At 41.8% G+C, this 22,206-nt stretch overlaps 1 long non-coding RNA gene across 1 annotated transcript; it reads right to left on the bottom strand.

Moving 5' to 3' along the window:
- Window positions 1–16,436: 16,436 nt before the first annotated feature.
- On the bottom strand, window positions 16,437–17,655 carry LOC142748177 (uncharacterized). The gene is made up of 2 exons (XR_012882169.1): window positions 17,391–17,655; window positions 16,437–17,275 (listed from the first exon to the last, which is right to left on the bottom strand). It is a non-coding gene; the product is annotated as an uncharacterized LOC142748177 (long non-coding RNA).
- Between the last annotated feature and the right edge of the window lie 4,551 nt (window positions 17,656–22,206).

Here is a 22,206-nt window from a genome sequence, read left to right as displayed (position 1 = left end):
TTGATCGATCTATAGCAGAAACGAAAAAAAGAAAATTCAAACGAGATACCAAGGATTATGCATTAAATGAAATTTACACCTGGAACAAGAGAGAAAGAAATTATAATAGACCAAGACCTATTCTCAAAAAACGGAATTATCAACAAAAACAGTACAAAGATCTACCCAACAGAGTAAGCTTCAGCTCCACTGAGCCAGACTCAGCAGAGGGTTTTTCAGAAGATGAGAATATGAGAACACGGTCCTACTCCAACCACAGACATAATGCCCCAGGTCATCAGTCAAAAAACGAGGAAGGAGGGGCGGTAGGAAACACAAACAGACCAAATCAAGATCCAAATCGCCGCCTCCGCCCCCGAAAATTTCAGCATTATTAGAAACTAATGTCACCAACTTATCTTCTACCACGTTAACCAAGGAACAAAATCAAGTTCTTTCATTGGGCCTCAATTTTGCCCCGAAAAACAATTTCAACTTGTTTAACACCATACTCGATATCAATAAATTCATCCGCAACTTAACGGTCAAAAGACATTTCTCAGCACCAGTAACTGCCACTGATATCATGATATCTCCATCGAACACAATTAACGGTACCGAAGATTTACCAGTAGACATATCTTACATCCCATCCAATTTCTCGTTTCAAGAATTAAAGACCATTGTTTGCCTGGACCATCTGTGTACTGAAAAACCAAACCAAACAGTCACGACTGCTAGAAATTTTGAAACATCAAACCCCAAGTTCTATCCAATAGGCTCACGCACAGACTCTATGGACCAATTCCAGATGGTGTTAGAAAAGGAATTACAAAATCTGGCAGACATAACAAAATCTCAGCAACCACATAACAATATGACAGCCGGCCAGAAAAAGGCTGCCAAATCGTTACAAGTCAATAAAGAATTAATCATTAAAATGTCGGATAAAGGAGGCAATGTCACAGTCCTGAATAAACACGACTACAAATCATCCATTCTGACCATGCTGGCAGACGATACAACCTATAAAATTTTAGACAAAAATCCATTGGATAACATCAAAACCAATATGAAAAAATTACTTACTGATGGCCTTCAACAAGGCTTTATCACTCAAAAACAGCTGGATTTTATATATATTGATCAACCCATCACTCCAATAATCCACGCACTTCCAAAAATACACAAAGAAATTTTCCCTCCACCGATGAGACCCATAGTCTCAGGTATAGGTTCAATACTTGAGAGACTATCGGAATGGCTTGACACTTTGTTGCAACCTCTAGTACAAAGAACACCCGGCTTTCTTAGTGACACTAAAAATGTCCTAAACTCACTAAGTAACCTAAAGTGGCAAGAAAATTACACATGGCTCACTTGTGACGTGGTCTCATTATACACCTCAATTCCCCACCAAATAGCCTACACTGCCTTGGAAGAACATATATCTACACACAGTTGCTACGACAAGAAATTTCAAGTCTACATACTGGAAGTTTTGGTGTTTTTAATGACAAATAATTATTTCTTATTCGATGGAAAATATTATCTCCAATTAAGAGGTGTATCCATGGGGGCTAAATTTTCCCCCTCAGTGGCGAATTTGGTCATGTCGTGGTGGGAGCAGTCCCACATTTTTTCCAGTAACAACATATATGGCAATTGTATCGAATGGTACGGTAGATACATTGATGACATTTTACTTATCTGGAAGGGAGACATTAACATCATCCCAGTTTTTGTTGAGAGCTTAAACCATAACAACTGTAATCTCAAATTCACTCATAACCATAACACCACTGAGATTATCTTCCTGGACCTAAAACTAAGCGGCAAAGTGGGTCAAACAATATGTACCGAAACACATCGCAAACCAACAGCATCCAACAATATACTCCATGCTAGAAGTAACCATTCCAGGCAAACCATTCGGGCCATACCGGTGGGGGAGATGCACCGAGCGAAACGGAACTGCAGTTCACACAATCGGTTCTTACTAGAAGAAGAGCAGATAAAATCAAGACTCTCCAAAAGAGGATATCCACAATGGACACTGAATAGAGCAAGTGACATTATGTCCAAAAAACCCAGAACACAATTACTTGAGTACTACAATAAGACCACTATTAAGCCAAATACCAACAGTCAGCCCACATTAATTTTACAACAGAGTAATCAATTCTCTCAAATTAAAAATCTAGTAAATCGATACTTACCAATTCTCATGGAGGATGACAGTTTGCGCACCATTTTGGCAGGAGGTATCAGGATAGTAGCTCGCAAAGCACCGTCCCTAGGCAGCGTCCTATCCCCGTCCTATTTCAGTTCACACGACAAAACAAATACCACATGGTTAGAAACAAAAGGCTTTTACAGGTGTGGTCAAAACCCCTGTAAAGTTTGTTCCTATGCATATCCCACTAAAAATTTTAGTAACTCTACTCAATCAGACACATTTACCATTCAAAATTATATAAATTGTAACACGGAATCTGTTATTTATATTATTGAATGCACAGAGTGCCTTTTAAAATATGTGGGATGCACCAACCGGAAATTAAAAACCAGAATACTGGAACATCTGAGTTATGTCAGAAATCCAAATATTGTGAACATCTCTAACGCATCAAAACACTTTATACACAAACATAATAGGACAATCAAAACTTTCCGATGCTACGCTATCGAAAAAATTCACATGCCAAAAAGAGGAGGTGACATAAAAAACAAAACCCACCTAAGAGAAGCCTTTTGGATTTATAGACTGAAAACTAGATTTCCAGACGGCTTAAATTTGAAAAAAGAACTCATGTTCCAATATTAAACCGTTTAATAAAGTGATTCATCATCGTATCACCTCCCCATACAGAGTCCCATGAATTCATGATATAACTTAATATACATTGACATCTTGTCTTTACAGGAATTTCTCCATACAATCACAATTTTAACCAATCACTCCCCGTGGTGCATACATAATATATGCTGACTGTTATGCATTACATTTTCACGTTTTATATGTTTTCTTCATTTCACTTTCCTAACTAGTGCACTTATGATCCAATCATCCTTAACTAGTAAAAATTGAACTTTAGATACGCAAAAATGTCCTAATCTGGCCTATTCTGTCCTAATTTTAACACCACATGATACTGTGACCTGAACGACAATCAGCTATGGGCATAGGTACAGACATTAAATATCAATATTTCCTCAATGGTACCTTCCAAGTACAAGCCCTGTTAATCATACAGAAATTAAATATCTAAATAATTACTTACCATATTTAGTTGAATCGGGATGATACAGTTTCATCCTAGACTGCATGCCTCTGATCCGTCTTGCATGTTTGCGTTCCATTTGGTCATGTGATCTGGAACGCACACATGACCATGTATCAAGATCCATCTCACAAGCACCCTCATATACTTCAGTGTTACATACTGTACACTACCTATATTACAGTCTAACTAAGTAACACATATTTGCTTCATAGGATAAGTTGCCCATACGAAATGACAACTTACGTAACACCAGAATAGGCACACCTAACACCGGCATTGCTCTACTTCCGGATTGCGGTCCAAGTGACAAAGAGACGTGAAACGCAATCAGGGCTCAGCTGTAATCCCGGACACAGTATAAATCAGCCAGAGCGCCAAGTTCAAACTACACTACAGCCAAGACTAAGGACGGTGCCTCGTCCGAAACGCGTAGGCTAACCTAACAGGATCATTCTTCCTTCTATCCACACACCGAGACCATACTACAATGGACTTTTTAACGCAATTTAATTAAACTTGGAAAAATATTTTTCTATTTTACTTCTACCCAAGCGCTGGACCACATTTCCTCTGCTACTTCTGTTCCTGCATCGTGTGCCGACACGAAAAAGATCCAGGCGCTGACAGCGACACCCAATCCTTGTGTCAGGTGAGCTGGAGGATTTCTCTCCCCTTGTTTCCTACTATTGTGATATCGGCATTTCTCACGTGCTCCCATCTGTCAAAATATGTCCATAATTGAACAACAGTGAGCTCCACACAATATATGTGCATACTGTTGCCATTTCTCACTATACCTGATAGTGTGTGGTAGAGGTGTTGATAAAAGTCTGCTCGAATCAAGGAATAAGCATACCCTAAATGCACACGTGACATTACGTTCACGTTGGATTTCAGTTTGCAACAATTGAAGCATAACAATTTACATACGTTGGCTATCCCTGCTATTTTGATTTTAACTCACTGCGGCTATTTTGCCAACATTTGGAGACCCTTGTTGGACACACGGGACTGTATGCATAATTCACTTTCACATGGCGAATGAAAATCAGTTAACCAGAACAGAATTAGCAGAGAAAGTTTTTGGTGGTAACAACAACCTCACTGAAAATGAATCCAATATGGAGGAACTTTTCCATGGCTTGGAAAAGCAATTGGCCCAACAAGCCAAAATATGGTGGGACCTCACCACTCTCAAAAATTACATCTCAAAGGACATGATACCAAGAGGTCTGAGACTGAGAAAAACACCCACCTTCATCTATACTGAAGATTTTCTCAAAGAATGGAATGAAACATTATCTGATTGCTCTATTAAACTAATGAAATTGATTACAAAACAGGAAGAACTAAAATTATTGGAATTGGACTCAGAAATTTTGGACAGTAGGAAACAGATAGAGTCATTCTCCAGCTTACCTTCCTTGTCTTCTCTTCATCTGCGCACATCATCAGCGATCGACAAACTTGATCGATCTATAGCAGAAACGAAAAAAAGCAAATTCAAACGAGATACCAAGGATTATGCATTAAATGAAATTTACACCTGGAACAAGAGAGAAAGAAATTATAATAGACCAAGACCTATTCTCAAAAAACGGAATTATCAACAAAAACAGTACAAAGATCTACCCAACAGAGTAAGCTTCAGCTCCACTGAGCCAGACTCAGCAGAGGGTTTTTCAGAAGATGAGAATATGAGAACACGGTCCTACTCCAACCACAGACATAATGCCCCAGGTCATCAGTCAAAAAACGAGGAAGGAGGGGCGGTAGGAAACACAAACAGACCAAATCAAGATCCAAATCGCCGCCTCCGCCCCCGAAAATTTCAGCATTATTAGAAACTAATGTCACCAACTTATCTTCTACCACGTTAACCAAGGAACAAAATCAAGTTCTTTCATTGGGCCTCAATTTTGCCCCGAAAAACAATTTCAACTTGTTTAACACCATACTCGATATCAATAAATTCATCCGCAACTTAACGGTCAAAAGACATTTCTCAGCACCAGTAACTGCCACTGATATCATGATATCTCCATCGAACACAATTAACGGTACCGAAGATTTACCAGTAGACATATCTTACATCCCATCCAATTTCTCGTTTCAAGAATTAAAGACCATTGTTTGCCTGGACCATCTGTGTACTGAAAAACCAAACCAAACAGTCACGACTGCTAGAAATTTTGAAACATCAAACCCCAAGTTCTATCCAATAGGCTCACGCACAGACTCTATGGACCAATTCCAGATGGTGTTAGAAAAGGAATTACAAAATCTGGCAGACATAACAAAATCTCAGCAACCACATAACAATATGACAGCCGGCCAGAAAAAGGCTGCCAAATCGTTACAAGTCAATAAAGAATTAATCATTAAAATGTCGGATAAAGGAGGCAATGTCACAGTCCTGAATAAACACGACTACAAATCATCCATTCTGACCATGCTGGCAGACGATACAACCTATAAAATTTTAGACAAAAATCCATTGGATAACATCAAAACCAATATGAAAAAATTACTTACTGATGGCCTTCAACAAGGCTTTATCACTCAAAAACAGCTGGATTTTATATATATTGATCAACCCATCACTCCAATAATCCACGCACTTCCAAAAATACACAAAGAAATTTTCCCTCCACCGATGAGACCCATAGTCTCAGGTATAGGTTCAATACTTGAGAGACTATCGGAATGGCTTGACACTTTGTTGCAACCTCTAGTACAAAGAACACCCGGCTTTCTTAGTGACACTAAAAATGTCCTAAACTCACTAAGTAACCTAAAGTGGCAAGAAAATTACACATGGCTCACTTGTGACGTGGTCTCATTATACACCTCAATTCCCCACCAAATAGCCTACACTGCCTTGGAAGAACATATATCTACACACAGTTGCTACGACAAGAAATTTCAAGTCTACATACTGGAAGTTTTGGTGTTTTTAATGACAAATAATTATTTCTTATTCGATGGAAAATATTATCTCCAATTAAGAGGTGTATCCATGGGGGCTAAATTTTCCCCCTCAGTGGCGAATTTGGTCATGTCGTGGTGGGAGCAGTCCCACATTTTTTCCAGTAACAACATATATGGCAATTGTATCGAATGGTACGGTAGATACATTGATGACATTTTACTTATCTGGAAGGGAGACATTAACATCATCCCAGTTTTTGTTGAGAGCTTAAACCATAACAACTGTAATCTCAAATTCACTCATAACCATAACACCACTGAGATTATCTTCCTGGACCTAAAACTAAGCGGCAAAGTGGGTCAAACAATATGTACCGAAACACATCGCAAACCAACAGCATCCAACAATATACTCCATGCTAGAAGTAACCATTCCAGGCAAACCATTCGGGCCATACCGGTGGGGGAGATGCACCGAGCGAAACGGAACTGCAGTTCACACAATCGGTTCTTACTAGAAGAAGAGCAGATAAAATCAAGACTCTCCAAAAGAGGATATCCACAATGGACACTGAATAGAGCAAGTGACATTATGTCCAAAAAACCCAGAACACAATTACTTGAGTACTACAATAAGACCACTATTAAGCCAAATACCAACAGTCAGCCCACATTAATTTTACAACAGAGTAATCAATTCTCTCAAATTAAAAATCTAGTAAATCGATACTTACCAATTCTCATGGAGGATGACAGTTTGCGCACCATTTTGGCAGGAGGTATCAGGATAGTAGCTCGCAAAGCACCGTCCCTAGGCAGCGTCCTATCCCCGTCCTATTTCAGTTCACACGACAAAACAAATACCACATGGTTAGAAACAAAAGGCTTTTACAGGTGTGGTCAAAACCCCTGTAAAGTTTGTTCCTATGCATATCCCACTAAAAATTTTAGTAACTCTACTCAATCAGACACATTTACCATTCAAAATTATATAAATTGTAACACGGAATCTGTTATTTATATTATTGAATGCACAGAGTGCCTTTTAAAATATGTGGGATGCACCAACCGGAAATTAAAAACCAGAATACTGGAACATCTGAGTTATGTCAGAAATCCAAATATTGTGAACATCTCTAACGCATCAAAACACTTTATACACAAACATAATAGGACAATCAAAACTTTCCGATGCTACGCTATCGAAAAAATTCACATGCCAAAAAGAGGAGGTGACATAAAAAACAAAACCCACCTAAGAGAAGCCTTTTGGATTTATAGACTGAAAACTAGATTTCCAGACGGCTTAAATTTGAAAAAAGAACTCATGTTCCAATATTAAACCGTTTAATAAAGTGATTCATCATCGTATCACCTCCCCATACAGAGTCCCATGAATTCATGATATAACTTAATATACATTGACATCTTGTCTTTACAGGAATTTCTCCATACAATCACAATTTTAACCAATCACTCCCCGTGGTGCATACATAATATATGCTGACTGTTATGCATTACATTTTCACGTTTTATATGTTTTCTTCATTTCACTTTCCTAACTAGTGCACTTATGATCCAATCATCCTTTACTAGTAAAAATTGAACTTTAGATACGCAAAAATGTCCTAATCTGGCCTATTCTGTCCTAATTTTAACACCACATGATACTGTGACCTGAACGACAATCAGCTATGGGCATAGGTACAGACATTAAATATCAATATTTCCTCAATGGTACCTTCCAAGTACAAGCCCTGTTAATCATACAGAAATTAAATATCTAAATAATTACTTACCATATTTAGTTGAATCGGGATGATACAGTTTCATCCTAGACTGCATGCCTCTGATCCGTCTTGCATGTTTGCGTTCCATTTGGTCATGTGATCTGGAACGCACACATGACCATGTATCAAGATCCATCTCACAAGCACCCTCATATACTTCAGTGTTACATACTGTACACTACCTATATTACAGTCTAACTAAGTAACACATATTTGCTTCATAGGATAAGTTGCCCATACGAAATGACAACTTACGTAACACCAGAATAGGCACACCTAACACCGGCATTGCTCTACTTCCGGATTGCGGTCCAAGTGACAAAGAGACGTGAAACGCAATCAGGGCTCAGCTGTAATCCCGGACACAGTATAAATCAGCCAGAGCGCCAAGTTCAAACTACACTACAGCCAAGACTAAGGACGGTGCCTCGTCCGAAACGCGTAGGCTAACCTAACAGGATCATTCTTCCTTCTATCCACACACCGAGACCATACTACAATGGACTTTTTAACGCAATTTAATTAAACTTGGAAAAATATTTTTCTATTTTACTTCTACCCAAGCGCTGGACCACATTTCCTCTGCTACTTCTGTTCCTGCATCGTGTGCCGACACGAAAAAGATCCAGGCGCTGACAGCGACACCCAATCCTTGTGTCAGGTGAGCTGGAGGATTTCTCTCCCCTTGTTTCCTACTATTGGAATAAAGTGTTATGGACAGACGAATCGAAGTATGAGGTGTTTGGATCACACAGAAGAACATTTGTGAGACGCAGAACAACTGAAAAGATGCTGGAAGAGTGCCTGATGCCATCTATCAAGCATGGTGGAGGTAATGTGATGGTCTGGGGTTGCTTTGGTGCTGGTAAAGTGGGAGATTTGTACAAGGTAAAAGGGATTTTGAATAAGGAAGGCTATCACTCCATTTTGCAACGCCATGCAATACCCTGTGGACAGCGCTTGATTGGAGCCAATTTAATCCTACAACAGGACAATGACCCAAAGCACACCTCCAAATTATGCATGAACTATTTAGGGAAGAAGCAGGCAGCTGGTATTCTATCTGTAATGGTGTGGCCAGCGCAGTCACCAGATCTCAACCCCATAGAGCTGTTGTGGGAGCAGCTTGACCGTATGGTACGCAAGAAGTGCACATCAAGCCAATCCAACTTGTGGGAGGGCCTTCTGGAAGCATGGGGTGAAATTTCTCCCGATTACCTCAGCAAATTAACAGCTAGAATGCCAAAGGTCTGCAATGCTGTAATTGCTGCAAATGGAGCATTCTTTGATGAAAGCAAAGTTTGAAGGAGAAAATTATTATTTCAAATAAAAATCATTATTTCTAACCTTGTCAATGTCTTGACTATATTTTCTAGTCATTTTGCAACTCATTTGATAAATAGAAGTGTGAGTTTTCATGGAAAACACAAAATTGTCTGGGTGACCCCAAACTTTTGAACGGTAGTGTATGTCAGGAAAGGTGACAGGTCCTGTTTATTGAACATTTTCCCTAAATACAAATTCAACAATAGAATCTCCTGACAAGGTCTTACATTTCTTTTTATCCGTTTCTTGGAAGCTGACAGAAAACCATTATGGCTGCCACTGCAGCTCTTACATCGATTGTCACTCAGCTATAGTCCTTAAGCGTGTATTTTTGACTAGATATGTAGGAGTTGCTGATTTTTCTGCTGTACGTTTGCCACTTAGGGAAGCTTAGTGAAAACCCTGTGGGATCTGTAATGGTAGCTATATTTGTTGGCACTCAGATTGTATGGGGAACAGAAACAATTGAGTACAGCGCTTGGCTGTTTCTATCATTCTCATAGACATTAAATGGAGCGGTTGGTGGTGGTCCGAGCGGTGGGGCCCCAAGCGATCTGAAAATTATTACCTATCCTGTGGATAGGTGATAATTTACGATTCTGGGAAAACACCAAGCCTGCCACAGACATTATTGGTGGAAAGATCTGCCAGCCTACAGCTATCTTCCATGTCTGCACCATTAACATGTCTGTGATTCCAGGGAGGAGTGGAGATAAGTGGCTATCAGCCACCTCTGGTACTACTTATTATAAACAAAAATCAGGTAAAAAAAATAAACCTGCCATAATCCTGTTTTATCTGTTGGGAGACATCAAAGAACAAATACGCTGTTGACATAGACATTAGGGCCTGTTCACATCAGCGTTGTTTTTCTGTTGAGGGGTTATATCGGAGGTTTCCATTGGGGGAACCCCTCAATGGAAAGGCAAATGGAAACCTTAGCTTCCATTTGCATCACCATTGATCTCAATGAACACAAAAGTTTGAACAGGACATTCCAACAAAATGTGTATGCAAGTGCAAAAATGCCTGTGACTGCAAATTTATACAGCACACAATGGTGACGGAAACTTTGCTAAAGTTCTTCTTGGGCCCCATCCCCCAACTTCTCATGGCCAACAATGCAGCACAAGCAGCCAGGGGCATCGCAAAGGTCTTAAAAAGTCAGGGGCAATACATATGCCCCCTAGCTTTAAAAGTATAAAAATTTGAAAATAATAATTTGAAAATAAAAATATAAAATTTTAAATTAAACGGTTAAATTTTCATTCCCAATGGGGAATATGAATACTATATGGTGCCAACACATGGATCTATCGGTTTTCCCTATCTTTTCCCTATGGCCTCTTTGAATAAATGGTAATCCCAGTATATTTGAAATATTCTTATTCAAAGGCTACAACTTTATGATGAAAAGGGATATGATGAAAAAGGAAAAGAATCTGTATTTGTATTTGTTTTCCCTACGGTTCCCTTAAACAAATGATAATTCCAGTAGATACCAAATATCTCTATCTAAAGGCTCTAATTTTGGAATATGATGAAAACAAAAATAATCAAAATCAATGGAAAATATTGTTCTTGGAAATATGGAATATTTGTATAGATGGTCCTATTTTGGCCTTTTGAAATTTATATTAAAAGATCATGAAATAATTAGATTGCACCATAATACAAATAATTCCTCCTCTTTATAAGTAGGCACCTGACATATCGATCAGAGAATATCTTATTGGTTTCATATAGAATGGTAATATAAATGAAAATTATGTATTAAGATTGCGTTATTGAAAGAATTTTCTTTCTGATAGATTGGCGGTGGTTTTGCGGACTCTCGGGGTGGGTGGGGACACAGGTTATATTGCCCTTTGGCATGAGACGTGTTTCCCTGCCCTCCCCGAGAGACTGTATGATCTGGTCAATGCATGACGCTAAAAAAGGTGAGAAATTGGCTATATGATTAGAACGGACGCATTGGGGGAAGGGAAGAAATGTTTTCCGTCTTTCCATGATCCGGGAATAAATTATAATCTGGAATATTTCTTTTGTAAAAAAGCATACTGTCCTATGCTATTCGTGTCTGATTAAACAGATTATCTGTACTGATTTTCGAGACATACCACTGATCCCCCATTACTATAAATCAAATATCATATAGATGTGGGTTAACGATAAAAGGAATTATCTATTTATTTATTTGTTCTGATTAAAATGTAAGGTAAAAGTTTTTTCCTTTTTTGAATTGTAAATTACAAATAAATATATTGTGCAAAGATGACATAATATAATCTATACACATCTGTGTTTATATATATATATGAAATAAAGCCTCTTTAAACTTGCAATTGAGGAACCAATGAATAACTGTTGGGACACTATAAATATAAAGCCCTTGGCTACACTTGCTAAAACGGCTCTGAGGAAATCCCGTGTAGGGATGAAACGCGTCAGCTGACTTAATTAAGTTGGGCAGGTAGTGACGTCTATACCTGGCCCTGCGAATCCCTGACCAAACTTGGAGACATGATTTGGAAGGAGACATCATGTGAATTGTAATTCACTTTATTGCCGGCCTATGCTCTTGCCTTCCCGGACCTCGTACCGCCTTGTGCACGGTGTGGAATAAGCGGGTATTCAGAAGAAAACCTAAAGCCATCTGACCTCGCGGTGGAGCTCTCAAGTGGGTTGATAAACAGAGGAATATATAACCTGGAATTTGCCGTTGGAAGATCTTTTCGTCCCACCTGTTAACAGATTGCTCCCGCACATGGATTACAGAGGCTCACCGGAACATTAGAGGTAAAAATACAAGTTATTTTACGAAATCTTGGAAAACTGATTGCCTTTTGAACAAAGAGGATCGAGGGGGATATATTTAAACCTTGCGTCTACTGAATAGACTGCCTATTACTTATTATCCCCAAAATCCAATGCTATATGCAATAGGAGGGAAGAGCTAAATAATATAAGGATCCGCCGTCAAGACAGTTCATGTGCTGTGGGATGAGTATTCTCCCAGGATTGGAATTCCACTATATAGGAGACTATAAAGATAAAAATATTCCCACTTGTTATGAATAGGCATGGTGGCCACCTTGAGCATATAAAATTTATTCTGTTCAAAAACGCAAGTGTGAACACAACCTAGCGATTGTTCCAAATTTATTATCTGTCCCTATGCTTAGGGAGAACAAACGTATTATATGAGCGATTTAATGAATATGTTAAAGGTGTATCAGATTATATGTCATCCTTCATCTTTTGGCCAGGAGATTTTCTTTTAAAACCTTTTGTATGTATATATTAATGTACCTGAAAATATTCGGAGGTTTAAATTAATAAAATTGACTTTATATAAATTATAGTTACCTGAGAGTGCCTTGATAGATTTCTGGATCTTTTTTCTTTTCTTTTTTGGTATATATCTTCTTCAGAAATGGCACCGTGCTATATGTATATTGCATTTTTGGGTATGATTTTTGGGTATGGTTTAGCCATAACCTGTTTCTTTTTTGTGGCAATACATATACCCCCCCAAAAAAGTGTGTGTATGTGCCCGAGAAGGACTTTTACATCGGGGCCCATGGGCCTTTAGCTACACCCCTGCCAAGAAACAGCCAGTGTCCGCCCTCATCTTCTTCTGGCTCCTCCTGCCCCCGCTCCTCCTCAGAGATGCGACGTGCATTTGCATCACTAGAAGGAGGCGGAGCTCCCTTTGTGGCGGGCCGCAACAACGGGAGTCTTTAGTGCTTGCTAATGTCACTTTGTGTCCCCCATAACATTTCACATGGCCCCTGTAACTCTTCCTCCACAGAATGCCTTCCACCTTCTGTGCACCTCTTCCTCACTGCGCTATTGATTCCGTCAAAAACAAAGGAACCCTGTCACAACGGTGACAAACGGAAACCATTAGCAAAGTTTCCATCACCATTGAGATAAATGGTGATGCAAATGGAAGCTATAGTTTCCGTTTCTCAAAAATCTCTTATGATGATTATGTCAATGACATAGGAAACATACAATAGTGCGTGGCTTTATGAGAGGTGACAGACCCAATGAAGACATTTCCTGCAGGTGAGGTAAGGAATTACTACTCCCATAAGTTAACGTATGACATAAACCGACCCTGTATGATAATATGAGGGGACTTAAGGTGGCTATCAGGGAAGTACTAGTGGTACTGCCGTTTGGGGCCCGGAGGCAATTGTATTAAGAATGGATTCGGGGGGCTTTATGGGTGGCAACGGTCACAATTGCGACCGGGGCCCAAAGCCAGGGTGCCCGCGGCCCCCCCGCACCACATCTATAAAAAGTTACTATAGTAACAGGGGCCTATCTAATAAAAGACTACTTCGATGACGGCGTTTTTTTTATTCTCAATAAAATTATTAACGAGGATTGTGTGGGGGTCTTTATTTCAATAAAAAAAAAAATTCTATGTCCTTGTATTTTTTTAAAACTTGATTTTCAGCGACCATTACTAAGGCAGGGCTTAAAGAGGCTCTGTCACTAGATTATAAGTGCCCTAACTCCTACATAATCTGATCGGCGCTGTAATGTAGATAACAACAGTGGTTTTTATTTTGAAAAACGATCATTTTTTACAAAGTTATGAACAATTTTAGATTTATGCTAATTCCTTTCTTAATAGACAACTGGGCGTGTTTTTACTTTTTACCAACTGGGCGTTGTACAGAGGAGTGTATGACGTTGACCAATCAGTGACCAATCAGCGTCATACACTTCTCATTGTTCCAGCCCAGCCTCTTTCACTGCACAATCACTCTGTAACAATTGGCCGGAACAATGAGAAGCGTATGACGCTGATTGGTCACTGATTGGTCACTGATTGGTCAGCGTCATACACTTCTCTTCACAATGCCCACTTGGTAAAAAGAAAAAACACGCCCAGTTGTCTATTAAGAAACGAATTAGCATAAATCTAAAATTGTTTATAACTTGGTCAAAAATGATCGCCAATCAGATTATGTAGGAGATAGGACACTTATAATATGGTGACAGAGCCTCTTTAATATTAGCCGGTGAAAAGGCTAACACTAAGGCCTGATTTACACGAGCGTGTGCGTTTTGCGCGCGCAAAAAACGCTGCGTTTTGCCCGCGTTTGTACTGCGTATGCACTGCGTATACGCAGCGTTGGTGCGTTTTAAATGCGCGCACGACTAGCGTTTGCATCGCGCGTAAAAAACGCAGAGGGGATTAGTGGGACGCCCGCCTACAAATAGGCCAGCTGGCCCAACCCCTGCTTGCTGGTAGAAGTCTGTTTCGAACCTTATTTCCGCCTCTGCAGAAACCACAGTGTGTGTTTTTCCCTTCACGTTGGAATCGCCTTGACACCCAACTATTATGGCTTCGCCAGCGCTGGCGCGTGTGCTTCTTGTCTGGATGATCTCACGTCGGTTTGGCGAGCGCCGACACATGCTGCAGCACCAGTCGCCTGGAAGAAGTCGCATTTGGGTTCATCCACTTGTGGCCCAACGTACAATAAAAGGCCATTTCCATACCCTGTATGAGGACTTACGCCGGCATCCAGACAAATTTCGAGCCTTCTGCCGCATGTCTGTGGCCACATTTGAACTTCTGCTTGAGCAAACTCGCTCTGGTCTCACCTACCAGAATACCAACATGAGACGCTGCATTTCGGCCGAGGAACGGCTGCTTGTGACCTTGAGGTATGTGTGAAGCTGCTAGAACTTAGTCCTGTCTGCTTCACCAGCCCCCCACTAACATGTGTTCTGCCTTTCTTTTTCTTTCTCGTTCTTTTCTAGATTTCTGGCCACAGGCAATAGTTATCATTCGTTGCATTTTGAATTTCTTTTGGGAGTCACCACCATTTCCTTAATTGTCATATCCACCTGTGTCGTGTTGTGGCAGAGGTTAAAGAGCACGGTCATGCCTCAACCCACGACAGAACAGTGGCTAAGTATTTCAGAGGGATTTCTTAGAGCTACTGAATTTCCAAATTGCATTGGTGCCCTTGACGGCAAACACATTCGTGTGAGAAAGCCCCCACGCAGTGGCTCGCAATACTATAACTACAAGCAGTATTTTTCTATGGTATTGTTAGCCTTGGCGGACACTAATTATTGTTTCACTATTGTTGACATTGGCTCGTATGGAAGCTCGGCAGATGCACGCATATTCCGTACATCAAGAATGGGGAAGCGACTCGTGAATAGGCGACTGGCGGTGCCGGAACTATCCATCCTCCCGGGCTCCAGCGGGCCCCCAATCCCGTATGTAATCGTGGCGGATGAGGGGTTTGCACTCACAAGGCAAGTCATGCGTCCCTTTGCAAGAAGGGGCTTGGATGACAGTCGGCGCATGTTCAATCTCCGCCTGGGCCGAGCTCGACGATGTGTGGAATGTGCCTTTGGCATTATGTCAAACAGGTGGCGTGTCTTTCTGTCAACAATGCAATTATCCATGCAGAATGTCACACGTGTTATACAAGCGGGTGTAGTTCTGCATAACTTCTGCCGCATTAATGATGCTAACTTTGATGCAGAATATATCCTAACACATGCAGGCACCACTGACAATGTCCCGGTGATTCCTCTCGGCCGATCTGTCTCCTCCGGCCTTCGAGTGCGTGATACTTTGGCGGCATATTTTGAGTGCCCATCTGGACCAGCACCGTGGGGGGCTGATGACCTTTGAAGGGGTGTATGTTGTTTGGCGGCTTCACTACCCACGTCACATGTGACCATTTTTGAATTTTGTGTTTTTTTGGGGTTGGTGTTGGGTTAGGGACTCGCAAAACATGAGGACCCTTGACGCGGGTTGCGAGCTTACATCTCTCGAGGTTTGAGCAGGACTTTAGACAGTTGCCGACTTACTTTCCCCAGATATCCTGTTGTGCCGACTACAGTTAGGAAAGTCCAATTGCAAGTGTACTTAGTTTGCTTTGGGGCCCATGGCAGGACCTAAACTTTTCCATCGCTTGCAAGCCATGTCAAACCCCGAGAGATTAACTAAAACCTCATATCACGTGGGCATGCATTGGCCCAAAAGGCCAGAAGTGTGTGAGAGTGTAGGCAAAGGAAATGTGTTGTAAACCTTGTGTTGTGTGGTATAAATGAATAACAACACGAATTCAAACCATTAACCATGAAACATTTTATTTATGTCTTAGGACCAAACACAAACTTTTAGTAGCAAAGCATAGACACCAACATGGTGTAAAGTAATCCAAATCAAAAACATGAGCCCACAACAAACGTGGCCAGGCCTGCACCACACACAACTGTGGCGTCCAAATCTATTGGCACCAACACACTCAGAGGTGTTGGTATTGTTGTCCTGGGGAGGCATACGCCTGCATTTCAGCACCACTATGCTGGACCTGGAGCTGGGTAGGTTGTTCCTCGCCAGCATAGTGGTGCTGATGTTGTGGGTGGAATGTTGGCCCTGCGAAGTGGGGAGCCATAGGGCGCATGTACGGATGCGGCCGGCCCATCTGGGGGACAGGGTGGAATTGGGCAGGCACCTGGGGCGTGGATGGCGGCATGTATGCACTGCGCCATTGCTCTATCGCCGTGAAACAGATGTTTGGATTGTGGGGCGGTCTGCAAGCGTCGATCAATGTGACTATCGACGCCTGCAGACGGCCCATACGGTCCATGGGCACCAGGCGTAGGAGGGGGACTATGCTGCGGCCGAAGGCATCATTCCCGTCCTCTTCTGAGGCTCGCCTAAGATAGTCGAGGACCCGAGTATCGACCTGGGCAGCTGTGGAGGGCTGTGGTGCACGAACACGGCGACTGCGGGCACGCACGGGGCGCTCCTGTGCTGGAGAGGCGACGGGCCCTGCAGACTGGCCAGGTGCGGGCTCCTGGGGTGTCGGCTCGGGGCTGGGCGGCAGGACATTGGGAGCAGGAGGTTCTCGCAGAGACTCCCCCACGTCAGTCTCCTCTGCGGTGTCCTCCAAATTGTCGGTGGTTCTACAAGGAGAAAAAAACGTAAGAATACAATATAGAACATTTCCCACACCAACACGTTGGCAAACAGGACATTGCCAAACACACATTAGACACATGCAAAGGCATAAACTCTTACGTGCGCATATCCATGATGTCCTTCAAGAACATGAGCTGCTTGGTGTAAATGTATGGGCGTTTGCGAGATGCCCCATCTCCGCTGCGACCCTTGTCACCCATCTCTCGCCTAAATTGATCACGGCAGCTCCGCCACCGTGTCTTGATATCTTGGACTGTTGGATGTAACAAAAACATAACACGCCATCAGAACTATCACCTCTCACTTCTAAATGAAGGGCCCTGCAGTGCCAATGACGTGGGACACGGGGATGCACCTGCTCCACCTAAGTTTCTCGTGCTAATGAGCGGACTAGACATACAGGGCCCCAGGTCTTCTATAGGGATGACAGGCATTGACAGAAAATGCGTGGTACTCACCCAACCGAGTGCGATCCCGGGTTCGGCCAGTCTCCCACTCTTGCTCAAACAGGTTCTGGGCAACCAACTCCCATGCGTCCTCCTTTACCGTCCTGTTGTGGTACTCCTCTGATCGGGTGTCCCATATTGCAGGATGGTCCTGGACAAACAGGATGAGGCGCTCGACATCCATCCCGCGCGGCATGGCAGTAGAATAGATGACACGCTGAAAGCAACCTTGACAGAGTCTCCAGGCACTGGCTAGGCTTGCCCCCTCGCACTGGAAACGCAGGCACTTCCTGGTTTGGGTTTGCTTTGTCTAGCTTTATAGACTCTTTTGCATGGACATAACAGCTCTTGCGTGATTTTCGCGCATGCAACGCAGGAGCGTCCGTGTGTCATGCGTTGTTTTCACGCACCCATTGACTTCAATAGGTGCGTGTTGCGTGAAAAACGCACGATTATAGAACATGTCGTGAGTTTTACGCAACGCACTCACGCTGCGCAAAATTCACGCATCGTCTAAACTGCCCCATAGAGTAATATAGGTGCGTACGACACGCGTGAAAAGCACGCGCGTCGCACGCGCGTATATTACGCTCGTGTAAATGAGGCCTTAGGCCTCATTATTACCCCGGTATCACACAGGGTATCAGCCTTGCATCTAAGGTAGGCTTAGATACAGGGCCCAGCAGACAGGATCACACCATGTGGGATCCTGCCTGATGGGACCTGTAGCTAAGCCTTCCACATGGTACACCTAAATACAGCAGAGAGTAATGTTTTACTTACCCTCCACTTCGACTCTAGGTGCAGCGGAGGTCCTGACGCCATCCAATGCCGCGACGTCGTGTGTGGCGCACAGTATCGTGAAGTCATGCATGGCACACAGCGTCATGACGTCATGCCATGAAGAGACACTAGGACCGGCGCTGAACTCAGGAACGAGGAGGGTAAGTATATTGTTGTCACTATAGTAACAGGGGCCCGTGTACTTTATTACAAAGGCCCCAGTTACTAATATAACTTCTTATAGTCCTGATGCAGGGGTCCGCGGGCCCCCTGGCTCTGGGGCCCGGTCGCAATTGTGACCCCTATAGCCTGCCGTGCCCCTTATTATATTTGCATCTGAGTCCCAAATGGCAGTACCACTAGTACTGCCCTGATAGCCACCTTAAAGAGGCTCTGTCACCACATTATAAGTGCCCTGTCTCCTACATAAGGAGATCGGCGCTATAATGTAGGTGACAGTAATGCTTTTTATTTAAAAAAACGATCTGTTTTCACCCCTTTATTAGCTATTTTAGTTTTATGCTAATGAGTTGCTTAATGCCCAAGTGGGCGTGTTTTTACTTTAGACCAAGTGGGCGTTGTACAGAGGAGTGTATGACGCTGACCAATCAGCGTCATGCACTCCTCTCCATTCATTTACTCAGCGCATAGGGATCCTGCTAGATCCTTATGTGCTGTCTTATACTAACACATTAACAATACTGAAGTGTTTAGACAGTGAATAGACATTACACGGGATGTCTATTCACAATCTCTGCACTTCGTTACTCTGTCTGTGGTAGTTACAGCAGAGGACGCGTAATCTCGCGAGATTACGCAGTAAATGACAGATTACAATGAGATTACGTGTCCTCTGCTGTAACTACCACAGACAGAGTAACGAAGTGCAGAGATTGTGAATAGACATCCCATGGAATGTCTATTCACTGTCTAAACACTTCAGTATTGTTAATGTGTTAGTATAAGACAGCACATAAGGATCTAGCAGGATCCCTATGTGCTGCCTAAATGAATGGAGAGGAGTGTATGACGCTGATTGGTCAGCGTCATACACTCCTCTGTACAACGCCCACTTGGTCTAAAGTAAAAACACGCCCACTTGGGCATTAATCAACTCATTAGCATAAATCTAAAATTGCTAATAAAGTGGTGAAAATAGATCGTTTTTTCAAATAAAAAGCATTACTGTCACCTACATTATAGCGACCATCTCCTTATGTAGAAGACAGGGCACTTATAATGTGGTGACAGAGCCTCTTTAAGTCCCGCCATATTATCATACAGGATCGGTTTATGCCATACGTTAACTTATGGGAATAGTAATTCCTTACCGCACCTGCAGGAAATGTCTTTCATTAGGTCTGTCACCTCTCACAAAGCCAAGCACTATTATATGTTTCCTACATCATTGACATAATCATCATAAGAGATGTTTGAGAAACGTGTGAGGTGCCATGACATCTTTTTCCTCGGATTCAGCAGAAACGCTGTAAACAATAACATAGTCAGAAAACAATGAACACCATCCACAAGTGTAAAGGAATAAAAGGAAACTGTGGTCACACTGGCAAACATATTCTGCCCTATATTATTTTTCATTTCCTTGTCTTGATATACAGAAATTAATATTTGTAAGCAAAGGTTACTCTTTACGTGTCTGCCAACAAATAACCATATACTATGCAGCTGTGTGACTCTTCTATACTGGTACATTTTGGGTATGAGATCTGTTCATAATTAGTTTGTTATTTTAGGAAGGCCATGGTTTTTGGGGGTGATCATTTCCCCAGGGAAAATTAAACATTATATAGAAAAAGATGTGGTTATAACTAAACCATACCCAATATGAAAACCCAAAAATGCAATGATAATATAGCATGGTGCCATTTCTGATAGGAAATTATGAAAAAGAGAAAGAAAAAAGAAAAGAAAATATTCCAGAAATATGACTAGGCACTCTTGGGTTAATAGAAAATTATCAAAAGTATTTTATTTTGAACTCCAGATATAATCGGAAGTATAAATATACATATACACAAATTTTAAAAGAAAATCTCCTGGCCAGGAAAACCATACAATTGGAACTTCTGTACATAAACCAAGTTCTCTAGGATAAATAACATTCACAATGTATATATATTATTTCGAAAGAATTTCAGTAAAACCGCTGGGTTATATTCACACTTGCGGTTTTTGACAAATATATTTTTTATCCTTGGAATGGCCAGAGTTCCCATTCCATGTGGTTGGTAACAATTTTTTGGAGAGAATCTTGTTATATAGTATGATACTCATCACAGGAAGATAGCCCTCGTATATTAGGGAACCAGATTTTACAGCATGTTTTTTTCCCCTCCATTTCAATAAAAAGATCCTTGATTTTTGTGAGGATCTATAGTAGTAAGCAGTCTATTCATAGACCCATAGGTCAATATATAGCCTTCCGGATTTTTTATATTCAGCAAGCCCAATTTTTATTCCTTATACAGGTTTTACCTCCAAACATCCAGCAAGCTTCAGGGAACCATGCGGAGAGGCAGCCAGCCAGGCAGGTGGGATAGAGGGCCTTCAACGGGTGAGTACCGACATGTATGGCCATATATTTCCTTTGAAGCCTCCAAAACTTCCCAATGGTGGGAATCCTTTACAAACCATCCCATTACTAATCAAACACGGGGATATCAACACACTTAATTCGTCCTTCACCAAATTCATATGGGAAGGGAAGAAAACCGAGAATAGCACTAGCAAAACTTATGCTACGAAAAGAAGAGGGAGGCATCAACTTTCCTAACATCCGGGGATACAACCTGGCATGCTTGAGCAGGCACTTACTGGATTGGCAACATGGCACCGGATGCCATTCCAACATCAACCTAGAAAGGCAGCTAGCGGAACCATGGGATCTTATGGCCCTAGTTCACACAGCCTTTGCATGCCTTCCCACAACCATTAAGAGATTGTCCCTATTACGAGACACCATTATCACATGGAAAGTACTGCGTAAACATTACGGTCTTCCATACCGCATCTCAAAACACATGCCCATATGGAAGCACCCAGATTTGATGGCGGGAAGACATAGTCAGTTACTTCAGAGATGGAGAGAGAGAGAGGGATAGCGACATTGGGAGACATGTTTCAGGAGCAGGAAGGGAGATGGCTGACCTTACAGGAAGTATAGACAAAATACAACTTCGAACATCCCCAACACCTACAGTATTATCAAATACTATCTTCCTGTAAAACTAAACTTGCCGACATCTCCTGCGAGATTCCCCCTAACCTGTTTGACTCATGGTTCTTAGGCACGCATCACAGATCTATATCACAACTGTATAACACTCTGAAACCACTGCTATTAAAGGTAACACCCGCCCAGGCATTTGTGAGATGGGAAAAATTATTTGGCTTGCCAGACATTGCCAAGCATGTGGAAATGGGGTTGGTAGATCTCAGAAAACATATAACGAATGAGAAATGGAGGGAAACTCATCTAAAAATTCTTCATCATGCCATATATGCTTTTACTTTGCCCCCTTCGATAACCAAACCAGATAGAAATACTTCGTGCCCGAGATGCAGTTCACCTCGCACAGACATGTATCATGGGTTCTGGGCATGCAATAACATACAGCCATTCTGGAAAGAAATGGCATCTTTACTGCAACAAGTAAGCAGATTTA

Source organism: Rhinoderma darwinii, chromosome 3 (assembly GCF_050947455.1).
Source record: "Rhinoderma darwinii isolate aRhiDar2 chromosome 3, aRhiDar2.hap1, whole genome shotgun sequence".
Lineage (NCBI taxonomy): Eukaryota > Metazoa > Chordata > Amphibia > Anura > Rhinodermatidae > Rhinoderma > Rhinoderma darwinii.
This window is presented reverse-complemented; position numbering and strand designations above follow the sequence as displayed.